The sequence below is a fragment of the Rattus norvegicus genome, chromosome 17 (genome assembly GCF_021556685.1).
Source record: "Rattus norvegicus strain SHRSP/BbbUtx chromosome 17, alternate assembly SHRSP_T2T, whole genome shotgun sequence".
NCBI lineage: Eukaryota > Metazoa > Chordata > Mammalia > Rodentia > Muridae > Rattus > Rattus norvegicus.
In genome coordinates, this window is record NC_141550.1 from 16,157,390 (window position 1) to 16,171,110 (window position 13,721).

The following is a 13,721-nucleotide window of genomic DNA, read 5'->3' on the forward strand; positions in this document are numbered from 1 at the left end:
CTCAGGTTTAGGGCACACACTTTATCCTCAAGACTCCTTGATTGGCTCTGGTTTCTCATCTATTTTACTGTGTTTACAGGTGTTGGTTCTTCCCTTTCTAGCCAGCTCTGCATGTCCCTGGCTTGGCGTATTATTTCATTGCTCCAGTGGGCTATAAGTCACAGAGGTCTGAGTCCCAGCCACATGTAAATATACCACGTGTCTTAGCTAGGTCTTTATTGCTCTGATGAACACCATGACCACAAACATCTTGGGGAGTAAAAGGTTTATTTCAGCATAAGGGTCAAAGCTCAGCATTGAGGGAACTCAAGGGAGGAACCTGGAGAGAGGAACTGAAGCAAGGGTTGTGGCTTGTTCCTCATGGCTTGCTCAGCCCGTTATACCACCCAGGACTGCCTACTTAAGGGTGGCACCATCCACACTACTGTGGCACTCCTACATCCATGGTTAATCAAGAGAATGCCCTGCAGATTCGCCTACAGGCGAGGTTACAGAAGCATTTTCTCAACTCAGGTTCCTTTCCCCAGAAGATGCTATCATGTGTCGAGTTGACAAAAAAATGAAACAAAGCAACAAACGCCCAATCAGGACACTTCCGCAACGCAGGTGTTCTCAAAACTCTCACAATGGACTCTTTTTCTAAGTTCTGAAAGTAATGCGGCAGAAAGTTGGGAAACAGGATAACGATCGCATCTGTGGGCAGGCTGTTGGCTCTAGTCCAGGAGAAGGGGATGGGCACTGACCGGAAGGAGGGGGGGGCAGAAAAGAAGCAAGGTGGTGACACCTGGCCGATGGAATCAACCGGAGCTGGAGCTCAGAATCCTGTAAGCTACCTGATGGGTACTCAACAGGCATCTGTTGGCCACACCCACCAGTGCCAGCTTGTGGGGGCAAACCAGGCTGGCGGGCGGGCGGGGCCCGCTACCGGGAGTGTGGAGGCAGGTGGCACATAGAAGCCCAGGCAGGTGGTGGGTGTAGGAAAAGTACGAGGCTGGCTGGGTGGAGGGACGCACAGGAAACTAGGGATGGGTGACATGTGTCAATGCGGGCCAAATGAGCTCCCCGAGGAGCAGCAGACAGGAAGCTGCCAGGGGTGGAGCAAGGTTTGTTTCTCTCCTGGGCCTGGAACGGTGAAGCAAAGGGGCGGGGCTTGGAAGAAAAAGTGTGGGGTGAATCCTTAGGGCAGAGCCCCAGAAAGGAGAGATCTGATAAGGACTGGGTTCAGGGTGGGGGACTGACTGGGACAAAAAAGCAGAGGCAAGAATTAAACAGGGCTTCACGTTGATCCAGTTCTTATCTCATTCGGCAAACACCAACTGTGCACCTAGCTATTCCACAGACGCTGGATGGGGGAAGGGCGGGAAGGAGGAAGGGCAACAGGAGCGAGGCACTCCAGCAGCAGGGGCGCCTGGCCTGACAGACATGTGGACAGAGTAAGAGTTGAGCTGTACGCCCTGTTAAGGATGTACCATGGGTCATGAGATGAAGGATTAGTGCGGAGGCCAGGGAAGGACCAGTTGACCGAGTAGCTCTGTGCTACTCCAGGAGGATGGCAATGAGTGGAATAGCGAGGACTAGTGCCCAGAGGTCACCGAGGAATAGACAGGAAGCAAGGGGAGGGAGCAGAGGATGCAGCCGCGGGCGGAAGGTGATATCAGTGAAGGAAACAAAATTCATGTCTTGTACAGGCTGCGAGGGTAACGGAAGGCTTAGATGTCATCATGTATCGTTTTATGGGTGTTTATGTACACAGACGTGCTATGTGGGTGTGTGGCTGCGCACGTGTGTACGCGAGCATTTGTGTGGAGGTGAGAGGACAACTTGACCTGTTGTTTGTCAGCTGTTATCCTTCTTGCGTTTTGAAACAGGGTCTCTCACTGGCCTGCCAAGTAGCTGGCCAGTGAGCCCCAGGGTTCTGCCTGTCCCTGTTTTCCCAGCGCTGGGATTGCAAGCACACCCCATAATGCATAGCTTTTTAGTTGTTTCTGAGGCTTAAACTGTGGTCCTCCTGCGCGCAGGGCAAGCCCTTTACTGACAGAGCTCTCTCCCTGCCCCCACTCATTTATTTATTACATGCAAACTTATAATTAATAATCGATTCATTACCTGATAGAATATTTAAATTAAATTCATTCAATCTCTTTGTATAGTAATGTGAAAAAATCATGCTTAGGCCTGGGGTATTTGCTAACTCAGTGGTAGATTCTTGTCTCCCGTGCTCCTGACCTTGAGTTTATTCCTAACACAGAATGGAAGGTAGTTAGTGTGGTGGGCGTGGGGCTTCTGCTCTCTGCTGTGTGTGTGTGTGTGTGTGTGTGTGTGTGTGTGTGTACAGATTTGTTAGCTGCATCTGTTTCTTATTAAAACAGTGAACAGAAATGTTCAGAAATATAAGCATTCCGTCCCACTTTATTTACTGCGTGTGCGCACGCACACCTGTAGGTGGAGGTCAGAAGACAGTGGTAGGTGTCCATTCTCGATTTCTACCCTGTGGGCTTAAAGGATCAAACTCAGGTGATCGGGTTTGATGGTTTACCTGGTTGAGGTAAACCTGAGCAGGTTTACCTGCTCAACTGGGGGTGGGGCTGACTGCCTTGAGGGGTGTGGCTAACTGTGACAGCTGGTCAGTGGATGCCTCTAAGTCTGCTTACAATACCAAGGGCCTGTGGACAGTCCCCCCACCTTTGGTGAGTTTTATTTTAAGAACAATGAAAAGCTCTGATGATTTTAGGGAAAAGGCTCATCTGTTGGGCTAAGAGCTATAGAGGATCACAATGTGATTTCTCAATGTTCCAGAAACGGGAAGTCTGAGATCAGGGCCACCATGGGCAGGAACTGACCTTCCTGGCTTGTTCCCACCTTCTCCAAATACACCCACACGGTAGAAAGGGGGCAGGGTGTGCCTTTATGGCTATTATTTTACCTTAGAAAGACATCAAAGGCATCATGGCAGTCCCATTTCCATGCCCTAATCTAAGGCCCCATCTCCAAATTGTGTCACACTGAAAAATCAATCAGATGTCCACACATGAATTCTGCAATAGGGGTGATGGTGGGTAACAGACATTCAATCCATATAGGTGGTGACTAGACATCTCAGCACCCTCTCTGAATACTGTTCGTACATTGTATGTACATGTGTACGCGTGCACATGCACATGTGCACTGAAGCTCTGAAATACTAAGGCCCTTAGGTTTTCACAATGAATCACCCGTTACAAGGACAGCAGAGCACATCTGGAGCCTGCACTCTGGCAAGTTAGACTTTCGAGCAAACAGGACTAGCTGTGAGGACAAGTGGCAGTCAGCTCGTTAAAGTGAGTAACTGAAAGTGTCTGTGTCACACTTGCTCCTGCAGTGCCTGAGGATGGCAAAGACAAGCAAAGGAAGCAGGGGAGAGGCAGGGAGGGAAGGAGAGCCAAAGACTCAAGGTGACCACGTATCCCAGTGTTTAAGTGACATCCCTCTTAACAGACAACTGGAACAGTTTCAAATCTCAGGTCAGTGTGTGTACAGATGTGGGATGAGCAATCTCTTTCTACACACACAGAGACAGACACAGACACAGACACACACACACATACACACAGACAGACACACACAGACATACACACAGACCTACATACACACAGACAGACTCACATAGACATACACACAGACACACATAGACACACACATACACAGAGACACACAAGAGAGACACACACACAGAGGCACACATAGACACACAGATACACAGACACACATAGAGAGACACAGACACACACACAGACACACACACATAGACACACACATACACAGAGACACACAAGAGAGACACACACACAGAGGCACACATAGACACACAGATACACAGACACACATAGAGAGACACAGACACACACACAGACACACACACATAGACACACAGACAGACAGACAGACACACACACACACATCTCAGACAAGTGCACATATCTTGCGACTTAATGGCTTTTCATACGGCGAGTCACCTGGGTCAGCAGCACCCAGCTCAGAGGAGAGAATGGTCTTGGTCTCTTTCATAGCCACTTCTGGCCCTGTCTTGTCTCCTCTCTTCCCTGGCACCTTGGCTTCTGACAACCTGGATTAGCCTTGTCTGTCTGGGCACTTAAAATAGGCTGAACCACGGGGGCCTGGCTCAAAGCTGACTCCAAAAGCTGTTTTCAAGTCTTTCCCAAAACAAGATACTAACCTGAGGAGAGGGAACAGAGTCAGGTAAATATCAATTTCCTATTGGAGTCAATACAGTCATAGACAAATATGGCTGCTGCAAGCCCCTTGTTCCAGAGTCTTTAAGTATTTTTTTCCATTTTTATGTGTGCATGTATGGAATGCATGTATAGAGTGCATGTTTTGCCTACACACACACACACACACACACACACACACACACACACACACACACACACACACACACGAGGAGGCCTGGGGTTGGCCTTAGGGGTCATCCTCAATTGCTATGCACCGTTCTTCATTGAGGCAGGGTTTCTCAATCAAACCCAGAGCTCATCTATGTGACTAGTCTTGCTAACCAGCTTGCTCTGGGGACCCTTTGTCTCTGCCTTCAGAAGCTGGAATTATAGGCAGGCTGCCCAACCGAGTTTAGTGGGCAGGGATCTGAACTTAGAGTGCTTTAACCACTGTGCCATCTCTGAAGCCCTAACTGGCTAGGCAGTTCCCTTAGGACATTACTGTTTTGCCAAATTCCACACTTTGTTTCTTGCAAAGCAAAATAGAAGGAGATAAAGAGAAAGCAGCTGATTTTCATATCTTTTGTTCTTTAGAGTTACAATATTTTGAGGTGGAAGTGTTTATCTTTATCAATAAGGAGGGTTTAGGGAGGTGGCTCGGTGGGTTAAGCACTCATTGTGCAAGTGTGGACCCCCAGCACGCACCTAAAAAGCCAGGCATGGTGGCTCAGACCTATAATTCCAACACTGGGGAGGTGGGAACTGGAGGATTCTGGGAAGCTTGAATCAGTGAGCTCCAGGCTCATTGAGAGATCCTGTCTCCAAGAAGTAAGGTGGCGAGTGACAGAGGAAGAGAACAGACACCGACTACATACATTTGTGCACACACACACACACACACACACCCCTATTCACCCCCTACACACATGCACACACACATGCGCATACGCCACACACATGCACATACATACACACACCACACATACACACACATACACACACACCACACATGCACATACACACAAGCGCACACACCACACACATACATGTACATACACATACACTCAGTTGCACACACATGCACATCATACACATACACACACACACACACACACACACACACACACACACACAGAAGAAACAGAGGCTCAGAGAAGAGAAATAATTTGCTTAAGATCACATACCTAAAAAGATATTGGGGGTCATTGTTTTTCCTCCCAGACTATCTCTAACTTTGTTAGGACATATCAACATCGTCTCTTCCCTTTCCTTTTATCAATCATAATTTTAAAATAAAAAATATAATATATGCTTGATTGGCTTATTCAGCAAATGAACACGGCTCTTCATGTTACGGAGGCCCTCTTAGGTTCCAAGTATCGTTTCATGTGCTGGGGAAACAGCAGCGAGGAAACACATACAGGATTCCACCCTTAAGAGTTTAGCAAGACACCTCAGAATCCATGGGAGGCACAATAGAACCTGGTGGGCTATTACCTAAGAGGAGGGGTGATAGCTCATCAGTGAGGCTTGCCGATCTTGCAGAGGACCTCCATTCGGTTCCCAACACCTAGGTAGTGCCACACAGCCATCCGGAACTCCTTTCAGGGCATTTGATGCTTCACACACACTGGGCTAAATACAAAGAAGAACACAGCCGGGCCTCAGGTCCTGCCCCCGCCCCCCACCTCTCCCCTCCCCCTCCGACTGTGGATACAGTGTATCCAGCTTCCATACTTCTGACCCGTTGGACTCTTCTCTTTGAACTGTGAGCCCAAATAAACTGTTCTTTCCTTAAGCTATTTCAACCTGGTAACTGGGAAGCAGCCAAGAGGTGTGGGGGTGAGGATGATGGGGTGACCTGGGGTGGAGGACAGGGGTAGGAGTGGGAGTTGGGGATGGGGCCAGGAGTGGAGTTGAGGGGTGAGTAATTTCAGAGAAAGCTACCAGAGCACAGAAAGCTCTTTATGTTCAGTAGGAGTGAACAGAGCTGACAGAGGAGGGACACTCCGGATAAAGCCAGAAGCACGTGCAAAGGCCTATTGTGAGCGTAAAGGGATTAAAGCGCAGCATTTGGTAGAGCAGGGACAGGCAGGCGCGGGGCATGCTGGGGAATGCAGAGAAGACACTGCAGGGCCAATAGCAGAGCGCCTCAGCCTGGAAAGAAAATGAAAAGCATTGAGTGGAGGGGCAGCAAAAGCGCCTCTCCCATCTTCTAGAGAACTCCTTGCGGCAACTCCTATGGCTCCTGGAATTAACACTGTTTGTTTCCTTTGGGGGAATGTGTTCATCATCCCACAGTGCTCTCCAGAACCAAATGAAAACAAACATCTGAACCACATTAGCTGCCTAGAAACAGCGATAATGGGAGCCAAAGTGAAACCAGGTCGAGATGCTGAGTTCACGTTAGGTGAACACGGCTGTCAGTCTGCGGTTCAATTTCTCTGCGTTCCTTTGGAAGCTTTGCACTGAACGCGAAGGCAGGCATTGCCTTGTCATCCCCAGGTCTCTGTGACTCAGTGATTCACAGTGCCCCACCCTTCCTCGTAAAGCTCTATGCGTTTATATACGGGTATGTGCACGTGAAGGACAGAGGACAACCTTCGGTGTTCTCCCTTAAGTATTATCCCACATGTTTTGGAGGCCCGGTGCCTCATGAGCTTGGAGCTTGCCGGAGTAGTGCAGACTGGCTGGACAGTGAGCCCTTAGCGATCTGCTGGCTCCTCTTCTCACACCCGGCTTTTTTCCTTGAACATTTGGGTCCGAGGGATGGAATCCAGGTCCTGGTGTTTGCAAAGTAAGCACTTGATCCACTAGTTATCCACCCAGCTCTTGCTGCTCTCGTGAAGGTGTGTCACAATGGGTCAAAATCCGTCTTTTTGGTCAAGTTCATTTCTATGATTTTTGTATATTATTTTTGCTTTGGTTGCGCGGAGTGGGCAGTGAAGCCACCATTAAATACCCTATTTAAACAGTTTTCAGCCAGTGGGTGGTAAAGCCTTAGGGAGATTTGAAGTGACATCATGGGAATCTGCGATCTGGAGGGACGCTCTCTGTTGTAGGGAGACTAAATAAGAGAAGGTTCTCTGGCCTAGGCCTGTAAACGGCACATAGACACTGTTGTGGCTATGTAAATTTATCATTTCTGTCAGTTTTAGTCTTAACCAGCAGAGAGAGCTCAGGATACTACTCGGCTGGAGGTGGCCCTTGCAGGTTGTTGACATTTAGAAGGGGCCTCAGACCCTGAAAGTGTGTGGAGTCCTCGGCTGATTAGGCAATGGCTATATTCAGATTTGAAAGGGTTTAGGGAGTGTCTAGGTTGCCTATCTCCTTCACAGGGACTCTGGACTGCTGGCGTGAGGGGCCGGGGAACTGATTCTGGCCCAGCAACACTGAAGAGCTGTGCCAGATGCCCAGGAACCGTTCATGCAGCTCCTGCAAGGAAATGCGTTGTACAGCTCATCATTGCTGAGATGTATCCTGCAAAGGCATGGAGTCAACAAGTCTGGATCCGTAATTCAAGCTCTCTGCCTGTCTGTGTCCATAGGAACATGTATGTGTGGTGTGCCTAGACTCCCTTTCACATGGGAGTGAGGTAAACTTCCATTTATTTATTTTTAATTTTGCGGTTCTGGGGGAATCAGGGCAGGGAGAGCCTTGTGCATACGAGGAAAGGGCTCTGTCACTGAGCCATATTCCGGGGCCAGAGATCAACCGGCAAACCCTTGAGACACCCCAGGTATGCAGCTTAGGCACCTTGGGAAGTTGTTGCCTTTTTGAGACGGGGGTTTAGCCACGGCACTGATCAGCCCTTACTGGCTGCATGAAAGACAGTTTTGTTAGCAGCTCTCTGATCGTGTATGCTTCTCATAATCCTTTCTATTACCAAGAGTCCGGCTACCCCCTCCCGTGTCCACGCCTCTGCTAATCTGGACTTAGATATTGTGTACTCATTTTCAAGAGACACATGATCAATTCAGGACCACACCCTCTCTATGAGGCAGACCTCCACCTTATTGGTTTTCCGGGGAGTGCAGGCCCTGGGGCTCTTGCGTGACAATCGGGAATGCTTCAGGGACCTTGGCTTCTGATATATCAGAACAACCTAAGGCTCGCTCAAGGGCACTTAGCTGCCCACGGCAGGAGGGAATCCTGCTTTTCTCAGTTGCCTTATGTCTAACTCTTTTCCCACTCCCCTCAGGAGTAGGGCAGAGCAGGTGGCTACCCTTAAGAGTCTTCTGTGTCCTAGATGTGTCCTAGGTTAGGAGCGCCCAGTCTGTGCAGCTGCAACAAAGGGGGATTTCCTATCATCCCATTTTGCAGAGACATGACAGACGCTGCTCAGGCTTATCTAGCTGAGAGGAAGGGCAGGGGTCTGGGTGCGGGTCCGCCTGACTATGGCCAGGGCCTTTTCCTGAGCACCCTGTCATCTTCTGTCACTTTCGGTTTGGAGATCTGCCTTCAGAGAGTCTCCCACACAAGTTTCTCTTTGTTAGGTGGCAACAATTTCCCTTGGGCTGATGTTGTCAATCACACCCCACAGTGAATGTGGTCACTTAAACATACCTTGAGGAATCCCGAGCCAGATGTCCCTCCCCAAAGTGGGCCTCTCCCATCAGCCTGAGCACAACATGAACATCCGGAGTGGTGTGTGTGTGTGTGTGTGTGTGTGTGTGTGTGTGTGTGTGTGGTCACCATCCATGAAATCCACATGACTTTTCTGGAGTGTACACAGAGTCCACCTAGCCTCCCCCCTAACCCCCTTGGGTGATTTTCAAAACTGTCACAAAAATAAACAAAAACAAGGAAGGACAAGCCCGAACAGGCTGAGAATCACCAGGGTACTGTTGGGATTCTGTTTACTTATTGGCAATGTTCATGCCTCCTGCCTCACGGTAAATTTATCTTTCCTTTTCCCTCTGGCACTGATGCCCATGGATGTGAAGAATGTGTCTCCACTTTGGGCACCTGAAGACCATGTACGGCTTCTCTGCCCTCTGTCCCTAAGAATAACAATTCAGGACATCTTTCTTCCAAAGTCCTATTTTCTCCACTCTGGGTAACAGTGGGAAAGTACTGTCTACTTAGGGAACCTGGGGGGCCAACTCAGGGTGATGCCTGTAGATATCTGCTGCCTGTTGTGAGCGGATCCCTCCCTTCCCCTTCCTTCTGCTGACTCTCTCTGTGGTCTTCAGGCAGCATGTGACCACCTCCCTGTGGGGATGGCATCTCCCGTGCCTGGTCTTGTTTCGAGGCTTCCACCACCAGCCTCACAGATGCTCAGGGCATTGCGTGTTCTAACTGGACAGGGAGTGCAGCCCTGGTGATGGATGAAGGATGCTTGGAGCCTGACATTCCAGGATTTCTCTTCGTGTTGAAGACTGGGCCACTGCAGTCTGTACATTTAACTCTGAGGCTGGGGCCTGTGGTTAGAGTCCGTGAAACAGGGATTTTTATTTTATTTTATCTTAAGGTTCCTCGGAGCCTCTGTTGAACTCCGTGCTTTCTTCTGGTTCTGTTCTGCCTGTGATTTCCCAAGGGCTTCTCAGGGAATATTTTATTATCCTTTAGTTTATGTACCGGATATGATTTCTAGCTTACAAACTCAACATCAGCACCGTGGTGTTAGTGATTTTAACCTTAAAAGCTGGTTCATGTTCAATGTTTCTATTTTCTTTGTTTTTTAAAAAAAGTATCTATCTTCTTTTCTTTTTTTTTTTTTTTTTTGGAGCTGGGGACCTAACCCAGGGCCTTGTGCTTGCTAGGCAAGCGCTCTACCGCTGAGCTAAATCCCCAACCCCTCTATCTTATTTTCAATCATGCATGTATTATGCTTCTGTATGTATGAGTGAAGTGCCCAAAGGGACCAGAAGAGGGTAGCTTCTGCTGGAGCTGGAGTGGCAAGCAGTTTGAAGTTGTCCAGTGTGGTGCTGGGAACTAGACTCGAATTCTCTGTAAGACCAGCGTGTGTGCTTGATCACTGAGCTGTCTCTGCAACTCCAGTGTATCCGCTTTCTTACACTCTTGTAACAGGTGCTATGTTTCTTTCTTCTTTCTTTATTCTTTTTCTGGAGTCAGACTCTCACTAGGTAACCCTGGCTGGCCTAAAACACAGTCTGTAGAACAGCCTTGCGGGGACCCACAGACCTCCTCTCCATGCCTCCCAAGTGCCAGTGTGAAAGTGTGTGCCATGTTTGTCCAGTTCTTACTGTCTCTTAAATCCCTGCACCAGCTTAATGAGTCTGTCCCTGATTTAGACTTATTAAGGAAAAATACTTTCATAGATCATAAAGGTGCCTTCATCTTGTGTATTTCTTTTAAAAAAGTAACAATATCCCAGCAGCTAGAGAAATGGCTTGGAGGGCAGACGTGTTTGCCCTGTATACCTGGTGAGCAGTGTTCGATCCATTAAAGAAGATATGCTGTGATGGTTTGCATTTGAAATGATTATTATATATCATTATGGGTGAGGTAAAAGTAGAAGAAATTTCCCAGAAGTTGGTGAGAAGAGATAGCTCAGAGGGCAGCAAGAAAGACATGAACAACCCTGCTTCAACAAGGTCAGTGGAGAGAACCAGTTCCTGAAGGTTGTCTGATGTTCACATGTGGGATGGCATCTGTGGGGAAGTAGACACATGCGCGTACACACACACAGACACACACATATACATACACTCACATACACACACATACACACACAGAAACACAGACACACATAGACACATACACAGACACACAGACACACATAGACACAGACACATAGACACACAGACACACACATACACACACACTCACATACACACACACTCACATACACACACACTCACATACACACACAGACACAGACACACAGACACACAGACACAGACACACAGACACACAGACACACATAGACACAGACACATAGACACATACACAGACACACAGACACAAACACACACAGATACAGACACACAGAAACACAGACACACACACAGACACATACACAGACACGCAGACACACATAGACACAGATACACAGACACATAGACAGACACACAGACACACACATACACATACACTCACATACACACACAGGCACAGACACACAGACACACAGACACACAGACACACATAGACACAGACACATAGACACATACACATAGACACATACACAGACACACAGACACACACACACAGATACATGCACACGCATTCACACACACCCCACCAGCAACAATAAAGATACCACACTTCAGCCAGTTATGTGGAAGGGCACGCAACTGTGTGTATATCTTGCAGGCCATTCGCCATGTTGGTATAGGGCCTTACAGCAAAGGAAAACCGGTAGCTTTCAAATTTCCAAATTTTAATAAATGAACACAGGAATAATGGACAAGCACACCATTTGTCTCTATCCAAGAGCTAACCGTCCTAAGTGACAGTTTTTAAATCCCTATCCGATGGATGGAGTTTAGAAAGATGGCGTTGATTTGTTTGAACCAGATGACCACACAAGGGATGAAAGTTATCAGAAGGTTTCCCTGGCTTTAAAAGAAGATCAGCAGCTCTCAGAGCGACAGGAAGAGGCTGCCTGTTAGTCATTTTGTCCCTGCTTGGTATCTGCTGGAGAGATCCTCTATGATAAACTCAACACAGCAGGTGGGGCTCAGTGTCACCTTACACAGTGACCTCGGCCAGCTGTCAGGCTTCAGCCAGGAAGTGGGAGCAGGTGAATGAGGTCTTCAGCAGGGATCAGGACACTGCAGCCCCCTCCTCTGAGTGTCTACATCTACCTTTATTCCTTCCCGGGTGGCTTTGTTGCTGCCTGTGCTATTGGTGGTAACGTGCACTCTTCTGACTAATACACATTTCTGCTGCTGGGCTCGCAGGGTCTCTGTGGTAAGGGTTGGCCTTCCTCTTCATGCCATTACCAATTAGCCTAGTACTTGGCATACAGCTGGTTCGACATCATAGTTTGTTAAAGGGATGCATCAAATTGCACAGTGTGTTAGAGTCAAAAGTGTGTGTGTGTGTGTGTGTGTGTGTGTGTGTGTGTGCACGCACGCAAGTATTCGTGCATGTGTGTGGGTCTCATTTGGTGTGGAAATTTGATGTGTTAGTGACTCCTCGTGTTTCCACAAGCCTGACAAAAGCATCTTAGGCAAGAGCTTTATTCTGTGTCAGATCACGGTCATAAGAATGCCCCGTGGTGAACGACGCCTTGGAGAACCGTGAGAGAGGCTCCAGGAGAGAAGGCAGAGGGCCTTTAACCTCAGGTGCATTTTGTTCCCTGGATTGTTCTTGGACATGATTTCCTGCCTCCCTGTGTGAAACGTTTGCATTCAATTTAGAAGACATACTTGTTCTCGTCGGATGTCAGGACATAGCTATATGTCGATCTGGTCTTTGTACCCTGGATCTGGATGTGGCCTTCTGCCTTGCTTTCGTGCCTTACCGGCTATAATCTGTAGTACGTGCCAGGCAATGGTGTTTGAATTTGTCTGCCCTGAGATGGTTCAGGCAAGGGGCTGCTCTGTTAACCTTTAGTACGTGCTTACTGGAGTCTATTAACATGTTTGTCCGATCATGTTTTTCTGAACTCAAATGACTTTCCTTAGATCATTTGTCAAATGTGTGTATGAAAGAATATGGAAACTGAGGTGAGATTGTCTGCAGCATCAGATTCTGGTCCTTCCAGGTTCCAGGATCCCAGGCCCTGCAGACAAGATCTTCACATGCCTGCTGAAGAGTTGGCAATTCCGGCTTGTAGTTCAGGAGGACCATCCTGTTACGGTGGGAAGGCGTGCGGGCGGGTACCGGAGGCTGGCTGGTCGCACTGTATCTGTAGTTAGGAAGCAGGAGTGGACAGGAATTGAGGCCCAGCTGCAGGAGCTCAAAGTCACCTCTTTGTTAATTATAAGATTCTCCAGCACCCATAGCCTTAATACAAACTAACACATATTAGACACAGACAGGAAATGGGCAGTTCCCTGTCACCATCACTGTCATAAACCATGGGGACGTTGTTCAGTGGAATAGAATTTATTTTGCCTCTTAACATTTATTTTACACGTGTGTGCATGCACTCACTTGCCACAGTGTGCTTGTGTACATGTGTGAGTATGCATGTGTATGTGTGCGTGTGTGTATGTGTGTATGTGTGTGTATATATATATATATATATGTGGGTGTGTGTGCGTGTGTATATGTGTGTGTGTGTGTGTGTATTTTGTTTTGTGAAACCTGTCAGCATAAAGCTATTAATTCATCATCACTGGGAGTTCATATATTTTTGTTCAACATTCATTTTCGCTTTCTGTTCCTATAACAAAAGGTTGAGAAAATCAACTTGCGAAGAGACTAGGCTTATTTTGGTTTACAGTTTTGGAGCTGTGAGTGGTTGGTCCTGTTGCTTTGGGCCTGTTGTAGAGAAGTATTTCCCAGCAGGCACCTCATGGCCTAGAACTTCAAAGAAGTGAAACAAACTTCTTCTGTGTGGGTGCTTCAGTATCCCTCAGGGAAGATCTC

At 47.9% G+C, this 13,721-nt stretch overlaps 1 long non-coding RNA gene across 1 annotated transcript in view; it reads left to right on the top strand.

Moving 5' to 3' along the window:
* Positions 1–735: 735 nt before the first annotated feature.
* LOC148000034 (uncharacterized) overlaps positions 736–13,721 on the top strand; it is a 55,210-nt gene continuing 42,224 nt past the window's right edge. Inside the window, exons 1-2 of the long non-coding RNA XR_015641153.1 lie at positions 736–824; positions 7,550–7,806. This is a non-coding gene — a long non-coding RNA (uncharacterized LOC148000034). The remainder of the gene's footprint in view (positions 825–7,549; positions 7,807–13,721) is intronic.